This window comes from Schistocerca piceifrons, chromosome 4, assembly GCF_021461385.2.
Source record: "Schistocerca piceifrons isolate TAMUIC-IGC-003096 chromosome 4, iqSchPice1.1, whole genome shotgun sequence".
NCBI classification, from domain to species: Eukaryota; Metazoa; Arthropoda; class Insecta; order Orthoptera; family Acrididae; genus Schistocerca; species Schistocerca piceifrons.
Window position 1 is genome coordinate 164,342,712 of NC_060141.1, and position 8,169 is coordinate 164,350,880.

An 8,169-nucleotide genomic window follows, 5' to 3' on the forward strand; every position below is an offset into this window, starting at 1 on the left:
AACTGCCTGCAGCGTTACAGGTGTGTCAGTGTGGATGTGAACCTACTGCAATGCCTTGCTCATCGAGCTAGTCCCGTTGAGCGTGCCCCTGACACTAGGTAGACTAAAATTGCTAGTTGCTGCAGGTTCCTATTTTGGTATCTACTTATAATCCTACTAACTACTAACTAACCTACGTCAAGTACGGTGCTGCCATTAATGTATCCCAGTCCCCCTAGCCCTGCACGTGGCGGATTCCAACTAGCGTGTCGACCTGTCCACGCACAGGCGGTACAGGATTAGGGTACTAGGACACGTTCAGTTGTTGGTTTTAATCGCGAGTGTCCCTCAGGTATGCAGTCAGAACCTTACGTGATACCTCGTTTGCCAGGTTATTCAAAGTTTCGAAAGTCTCTTCGTGTCTCATTAGGTCGTATGTATCATTGTTTGGTAGTTGTTGTCGTAATGTAACTGCTACATCATCGAAAAGGGGGCACTCGTAAACCACATTGTCGGGAGTACCCTCCGATGTGCCACAGTCACACTCAGGTGTAGCCCTCTTCCCAAACCGGCATAGATATGTCGGCTCGAAATACCTCATGCCTAACCTTTCTTTAACATTTGGCAAGAGTCTGAAGGTTCTTCTGCCAGATTCATCCATTTCCCATAATTACTACCATAGATCCTCGCCCCTTTTCCTTAACTCACCCTTGTCCCTAGCCCGAACTCCCAGATTATTTTCTATTTTCATATCATTCCCTTTCTTAGCCCAGTACCATGCTGCTTGCTCTCTAATTTTGATGTCCAGAGGACAGATCCCCATTATCACTAACAGGGCACCCCCTGGAGATGTCCTATAAGCCCCCACAGGTCTTAACAGCATGTTCCTCTGTATTATTCTCACTGTCATAGCGGGCACCACCCTTGTGAGCCTGTGTGCCCAGACTCCCGAGGCGTAACCCACTATTGAAGTTAGTATACTGTTATGGTACAATTTTTGGGAGGGAAGATGAAATCTTTTGTGTCCTATGGAGATGAGGTTATTGAGTACTTGTAATGTTCTTTGGGTTACGGATTCAAAGTACTTCCCGAAGTTCCACTTTTCATCGATGATAGTTCCCAACTTGCGTGTCCCATGTCGCCTGAGATCTGGTGAGCCCCCAATTCTCACTGTAGGATTTCTTACTAACTGTCCTTTCAGAAAAAGGTATGTTGATTTTGTTGGTGAAACAGACGTTTTAGTATTACGGCTTCATAGTTGCAATTTTGCCATGGCCCTTTATATTTTTGGTTCAATATCTTCACGGCTCCGGCCATCAACCAACAGAAGGAGGCTATCACCTCTAGCACCTATTCACTCTATTGCAAGTTGTCTAGAAGTGGCTTCATGTGGATATCCCAGAATAGGGGACCTGAAACGGAACCCTGGGACATCCCTTAGGTAAGGGAGAACTTACGCGGTGTCGACCAATTTTGATTCCACATAAAGATTAAGAAACTCATCGCGTTGAAGTGTGCCCTAGTGGCGCAGGAGGTTCTGGCTTACGTTGTTCGGATGACGTGTAACAGGCGATGGAAATTCGTTGCCGCTGTGCGTGAGACCGTGGGGATAATGGTAAAGCCCAGGTACCGGAAAGTCCGCACAACCGGCAGGGGTGCCACTTCACCCTCCTGGAAGCCTCGTCGAATGTGCGTTGCAGAAGATTTGGCGACATTCATGGCACTACCAGCGCCAGCCTCATAACGGGTAAACAGTTCGAGGACTGCTCGAATCTCAGAGCCGGAGCGAATGAGGAGGAGAAGGTCATCAGCATATGCCCTACAGTGAAACGTGTGTTATGAGGGGCTCAAGGGCAAAGGCATACAGGAGGGTAGAGTGGGGGCACCCTTGCCGTATGGAACAGCAGATGCGTACCGGCCCTGCTAAACGTCCATTGACTTGGACAAGTGAACTGGCATTGTTGTAAAGACGCCGGAGGACGTCGGGGAACGGAGGGGGGGGGGGGGGGGGAGCCTATTCGGGCCGCCACCGACAGCAGGAAACGATGGCGCACTCTATCGAAGGGGCTGTCGAAGTCTATAGAGACGACCGCTGCACGGAGCCTGCAAGTCGCCGCCATCGCAATTAAATAACGGCATTCCCCTGTGGCAGTCTGCATGTTAACCCGTGCCCCAGGCATCATTTTCTCTCGGGAGTTTTGTTCGGAGCCGCATTGCCAGTAAGCGAACGGTACTCTTGTAATCGGCGCTGAGTAGGGTGAGCGGTCTGTAACTAGTGACCATCGAACCACGGGCTGGTTTGTGGACTGGTATGATGATGCCCTGAGCAAAGGCGGGCGGGATTGCTTGGTCAGATGTCATCAGTTCTTCATACATAGTCGTCCACCGCGGTGCCATGAGGTCCCGGAAGGTACGGTAAAACTCAATCGCTAAGCCGTCAATGCCGGGCGATGTGTTGACTGCACTCTTGTCGATTGCGTTGCCGACTTCGTCTCGCGGTCAAAGCATTCGCCTCCGTGTGGAGGAGGGTGCGCGTGACGTAATGCAAAATGCATTCGTCTGCTTCAGCCTCAGAATCTTCTTCACTATAAGCACGACGGTAGTGATCGACGAGTGCGTGGACGATGTCATTCTGATTGGTCACCTGCGTGCCATGAGGCGTGGTCAGGGTGTTGATGTGTTCTTTCACTTCAGAGGTGGCACAATTCGTTAATTTCTTCTGTTTGGTGGTCCCCAATTTTAATATTAAAGTTATTGCTACTTGGCATTACTTTCAGCTTCGGTTTATTCTCAGTCCATTTCCTCTACTCACTAGCCTATTCATTTCGTTCAGTACGTCCTGTAATCTTCTTTACCATCACAGAGGATAGCAATATCATTAGCGAATCTAACCATTGATACGCTTTTACCCAGTATGCTAATCCCACTCTTGAAACATTCTACTGTTTTAGTCACTGTTTCTTTGACGAATACATTGAACAGTAGGAACAAAAACTATATCCATGTATAACATCGTTTTCAATCCGAACATTTCATTGGCATTCCATTTGTATTTTGCGATTCTTGCGCCAGTTGTGCATTACCCTTCTTTCCCTAAAGTTAACTCCTTTTTTACAGAATTTCTAACAACTTAAATTATTTTACATGATCCAATGATTTTTTCAAGTCGACAAATTCTATGAACTTGTATTGATTTTTCAGGTCTTTCATGTACTGTCAGCAACTTGAATGCACGATCCGTTACACTAACTGTGCGATAGTTATTGCTCTTATCTTTCCTTGGTATCTACGGGACTCTATGGACGCTGTTTTGCCGAAAGTCTCATGGAATGTCTCCAGTCTCATAGATTCTGTACCAGCTGGAATATTCGCTTGATTGCCATTTCCCCAATGAGCCAAGAAATTCCGAAGCTATGTTATCTATCCCCTCTGCCTCATATGACCGCAAGAGTTCCAAACCCGTATTAAACGCTGACGTCAGTTGCGGATAGCCTGTGTCTTCCACATTAACTAACATTTCTTCCTGTCTTCTCAGACTGTTCTCGCCTCTCGTAGACGCCTCCTGCTCTCTCCTATACTTTTAATGTTGACGCCATTGCTTTTAACATCACCGAAGATCGTTTTGACTTTTCTGTACGCTGAATCAGTTCTTCCGGCTACCGTTTCTTTTTCGATTTCTTCACAGTTATCCGGCTAACATTTCACATTGACTTCCCTGCACTTCAATACTACTGTAGTTCGCTGAATGATGTTGCACTTACTTCCTTCGTCGATCAAATGACCTATTAGCTCTTTTATCATAGGTTTCTTCACAGACTCCTTCCTTGTATCCATGTTTGTCCAAACAGCTTCTGCTACTGACCTTCTCAGTAATGTCCACTGATTTCAAATGGTTCAAATGGCTCTGAGCACTATGGGACTCAACTGCTGTGGTCATCAGTCCCCTAGAACTTAGAACTACTTAAACCTAACTAACCTAAAGACATCACACACATCCATGCCCGAGGCAGGATTCGAACCTGCGACCGTAGCAGCAGCGCGGCTCCGGACTGGAGCGCCTAGAACCGCACGGCCACCGCGGCCAGCGCCATTGATTTCAGCTGAGCTACCTACTGTGGTGTTCATTATCGCAGTATAGGTACAAAGCCTCAGAAAACGTCAAACGTATTTCACCATCACTCAGTATTTCAGTATCCCATACTTTCTGCTATCTGTTTTGAAATCCATTTTTGACCATGATACAATTCAACTGGAATCTTTCGGTATCTTCCTGCTTTTCCAAGTACACTTCCTGCTCTCGTGATTTTTGAACAGAGTATTCTCTATTAGTATCTGAAATTTAATACAGAACTTAATTAGTGTTTCTCCTCTCTTGTTCATACTACCAAGCCCGTATTCTCTTTCTTCAGTTCCTTTGCGTACTGCAGCGTTCGAGTAGTTCAGTAGATTACCATCTCCCTTTACATAATGAATCATCCGTTCACTAGCCTCATATACTTTCTCTATATCATCTTCTGATTTTTAAGTCCCATGTGTACCTGAACTGGTGTTACTGAGTTTGGTTTGTTGGATCTGATAAGAACGACCACATCACTAAACACTTCGCAGTAACTCACTGTCCCCAATTTTCCTCTTCGGAACGGATCCTATTCCCATTACACCATTTTCTACAATTGTTATCATCCGATAGTCATATGAGTAGAAACCCTTATCTACCTTTCATTTTACTTCGCTAAGAACCATTATATCTAGACAGAGCCTTTGAATTCCACATTTGCATTTTCTACCTTCTCTACCATTTTGGTCCTCAGCATCTACATCTACATAGATACTCTCCAAATCAAATTTAATTGCCTGGCAGAGGGTTCATCGAACCACCTTCACAATAATTCTCAATTATTCCAGACTCGTACAGGGCCCGGAAAAGAACGAACACCTACATATTTCAGTGCGAGCTTTGATTTCCAGTATTTTATAATGATGATCGTTTCTCCCTATGTAGTTCGGCGTCAGCAAAATATTTTCGCATCGGAGGAGAAAGTTGGTGATTGAAATTTCGTCAGAAGATTCCACCCCAACTCAAAACACCTTAGTTTTAATGATGCCCACTCCAAATCCTGCATCATTTCATTGAGAGTCTCTCCCCTATTTTGCGATGGTACAAATGTGCTGCCTTCTTTGAAATTTCTCGATGTACTTCGACAATCCTATCTGGTAAGGCTACCACACCACGCAGCAGTATTCTAAAAGAGGACGGACAAACGTAGTGTAGGCAGTCTTTTAAGTAGATCTGTTACGTTTCCTAAGTGTACTGCAGTCTTTGGTTAGTCTTCCCTACAACATTTTCTATGTGTTCCTTCTAATTTCAGTTGTTCGTAATTGTAATTCCTAGGTATTTAGTTGAACTTATGGCTTTTAGGTTTGACTGATTTGTCGTGCAACCGAAGTTTAACGGATTCCTTTTACCACTCCTGTGGATGACCTCACACTTTCCGTTATTTAGGATGAATTGCCAATTTTTACACCATATAGATATCTTTCCTAAATCGTTTTGCAGTTTATTTTGATCTTCTGACGACTTTACCAGATGATAAACGACAGCGTCATCTGAAAAAAAGCTGAGACGGCTACTCAGATAGCCTCCTAAATCGTTTATATAGATAAGGAACAGTAAAGGATCTATAACACTACCTTGAGTGACGCCAGAAATCGCTTCAGTTTTACTTTGATGTCTTTCTACCAGTTACTGCGTACTGTGACCGCTCTGACAGGAAATCACGAATACAGTCACGCAACTGAGACGATATTGCATAAGCACGCAATTTCACTACATGTCGCTTGAGTGGTACAGAGTCAAAAGCCGTCTGAAAATCTAGAAATATGGGATCAATTTGTAGTCCCTTGTCAATAGAACACAACGCTTCGTGTGTGTAAAGAGCTAGTTGTGTTTCACAAGAACAATGTTTTCTAAATACATGCTGACTGTGTGTCAGCAGACAGTTTTCTTCGGGGTAATTCATAATGTTCGAACACAATATACGCTCCAAAATCCTGCTGCATATAGACGTTAATGATATGGGCCTGTAATGTAGTGGATTACTCATACTACCTTCCGTGAATATTGATGTGACCTGTGCAACTTTCCAGTCTTTGGGTACGGATCTTTCGTCGAACGAACGGTTGTATACGACTGTTAAGTATAGAGCTATTGCTGCAGCATACTCTGAAAAGAACTTAATTGGTATACAATTTGGACTCGTAGACTTACTTTCCTTAAGTGGTTTAAAACGCTCCGCTACACCGAGGATATTTACTTCTCGTTACTCATGTTGGCAGCTGTTCTTGATTTCCCATTGTGGAATATTTACTTTGTCTTCTTTGGTGAAGGAATTTCTGAAGGGTGTGATTCGTAACTCTGCTTTGGCAGCACTGTCGTCGATAGTATTCCCTTTGCTATCGCGCAGAGAAGGCTCAAATGGCTCTGAGCACTATGGGACTCAACATCTTAGGTCATAAGTTCCCTAGAACTTAGAACTACGTAAACCTAACTAACCTAAGGACATCACACACACCCATGCCCGAGGCAGGATTCGAACCTGCGACCGTAGCAGTCCCGCAGAGATGGCATTGACTGTGTCTTGTTAGCATACTTCACATACGACCACAATCCCTTTGGATGTTCTGCCAGTTTTCGAGACCGTGTTTCGTTGCGGGCACTATTTTAGGCATCCCGCATTGAAGTCCGAGCTACGTTTCGAGCTTCTGCAGAAGATCGCCCGTCTTGGAGATCTTGCGTCCGTTTAAACTTGGCATGCTTTTTTGTTGTTTCTGCAACGGTTTTCTGACCCGTGTTGTGTACCAACGACGATCAGTTCCGTCGTTTGTTAATTTATTTGGTATAAATCTCTCAGCTGCTGCTAGCACTAATTCTTTGAATTTAAGCCACAACTGGTCTACACTTACATTGTTAATTTAGAAGGAGTATAAATTGTTTCTCGGGGAGGCATCAAATGAATTTTTATCTGCACTTTTGATTACGTATATTTTTCGTTTATTTTATAAGATTTGGAAGTTACAATATTCAGTCTCGCTACGACAACTCTGTGTTCAGTAGTCACTACACTTGTTCTGATGCTTGTTACTAGTTATTATTGCATTATTTGTTGCTAAGAAGTCAAGTGTGTTTTCACGACCGTTTAGTATTCGCGTGGGCTCATGAATGGATTTAGCACGATTTCGGATGATGTTTTATGTGTATCTCCGGATTTAAACATACTATCGCCAACTTATCGAGGGTAAATTAAAGTCACCACCTACTATAATTGTTTGAGACGGTTCCGTGTTTCAAATTAAACTCAAGTTTTCTTTGGACCTTTCAGCAGTTGTATCATGTGAATTGGGAGGTCGATAAAAGGATCCAAATTATTATTTCATTCCGGTTGCCAAGAATAACCTCGGCCCATACTAACTCACAGGAGCTATCTGCTTCAGTTTCGTGACAAGATAAACTACTACTAACAGCAACAAACACACCACCGCCAATTATGTTTAGCCTATCCTTTCGGTACACCGTTAGGGTCTTCGCAAAATTTTCGGCTGAACTTATCTCCGACTTTAGCCAGCTTTCAGTACCTATAACGATTTGAGCGTCAGTGATTTCTATTAGTGCTTGGAGCTCTGGTACTTTCCCAAAACAGTTACAACTGCTATACAGATGGTTTCTGTCTCTATGGTCTTCCTGAGCTCGACCTATACTCTTTGAGATTGACGCTCTTTTTGTATTTTCCCGAAACCCTCTAACCTAGAAGTCCACGCTCCACAGCCCCTGCTACCCTTCTGACATTCCTCGCTCCACCTGGTAATATGCTACCTTTTGCGTTTGTTACTGTACCTCTCTCTAATAATTACTCCCTCCTTGGCATTCTCCTCCCTAGAAAGATCAACCAACTACTTATTGCCATATGCACAAGGGCTGCTGGGAAATTGCAATTACAAACTGCGTGATTTGTAGACAGTTCCGAGTACACAATATTCGGAATGGGAACCAAGGTCCTCAATGGTACAGTTTCCGTTCTACAGCCATTTCAAATCATATGTTTAACTCATCCACTACGGCCGAGGTAAAGAGCCACGTCAACAATCGCCTGATTCCACACAATGTTTTTATGTATTCTGTTTGCCTGTTGCTTA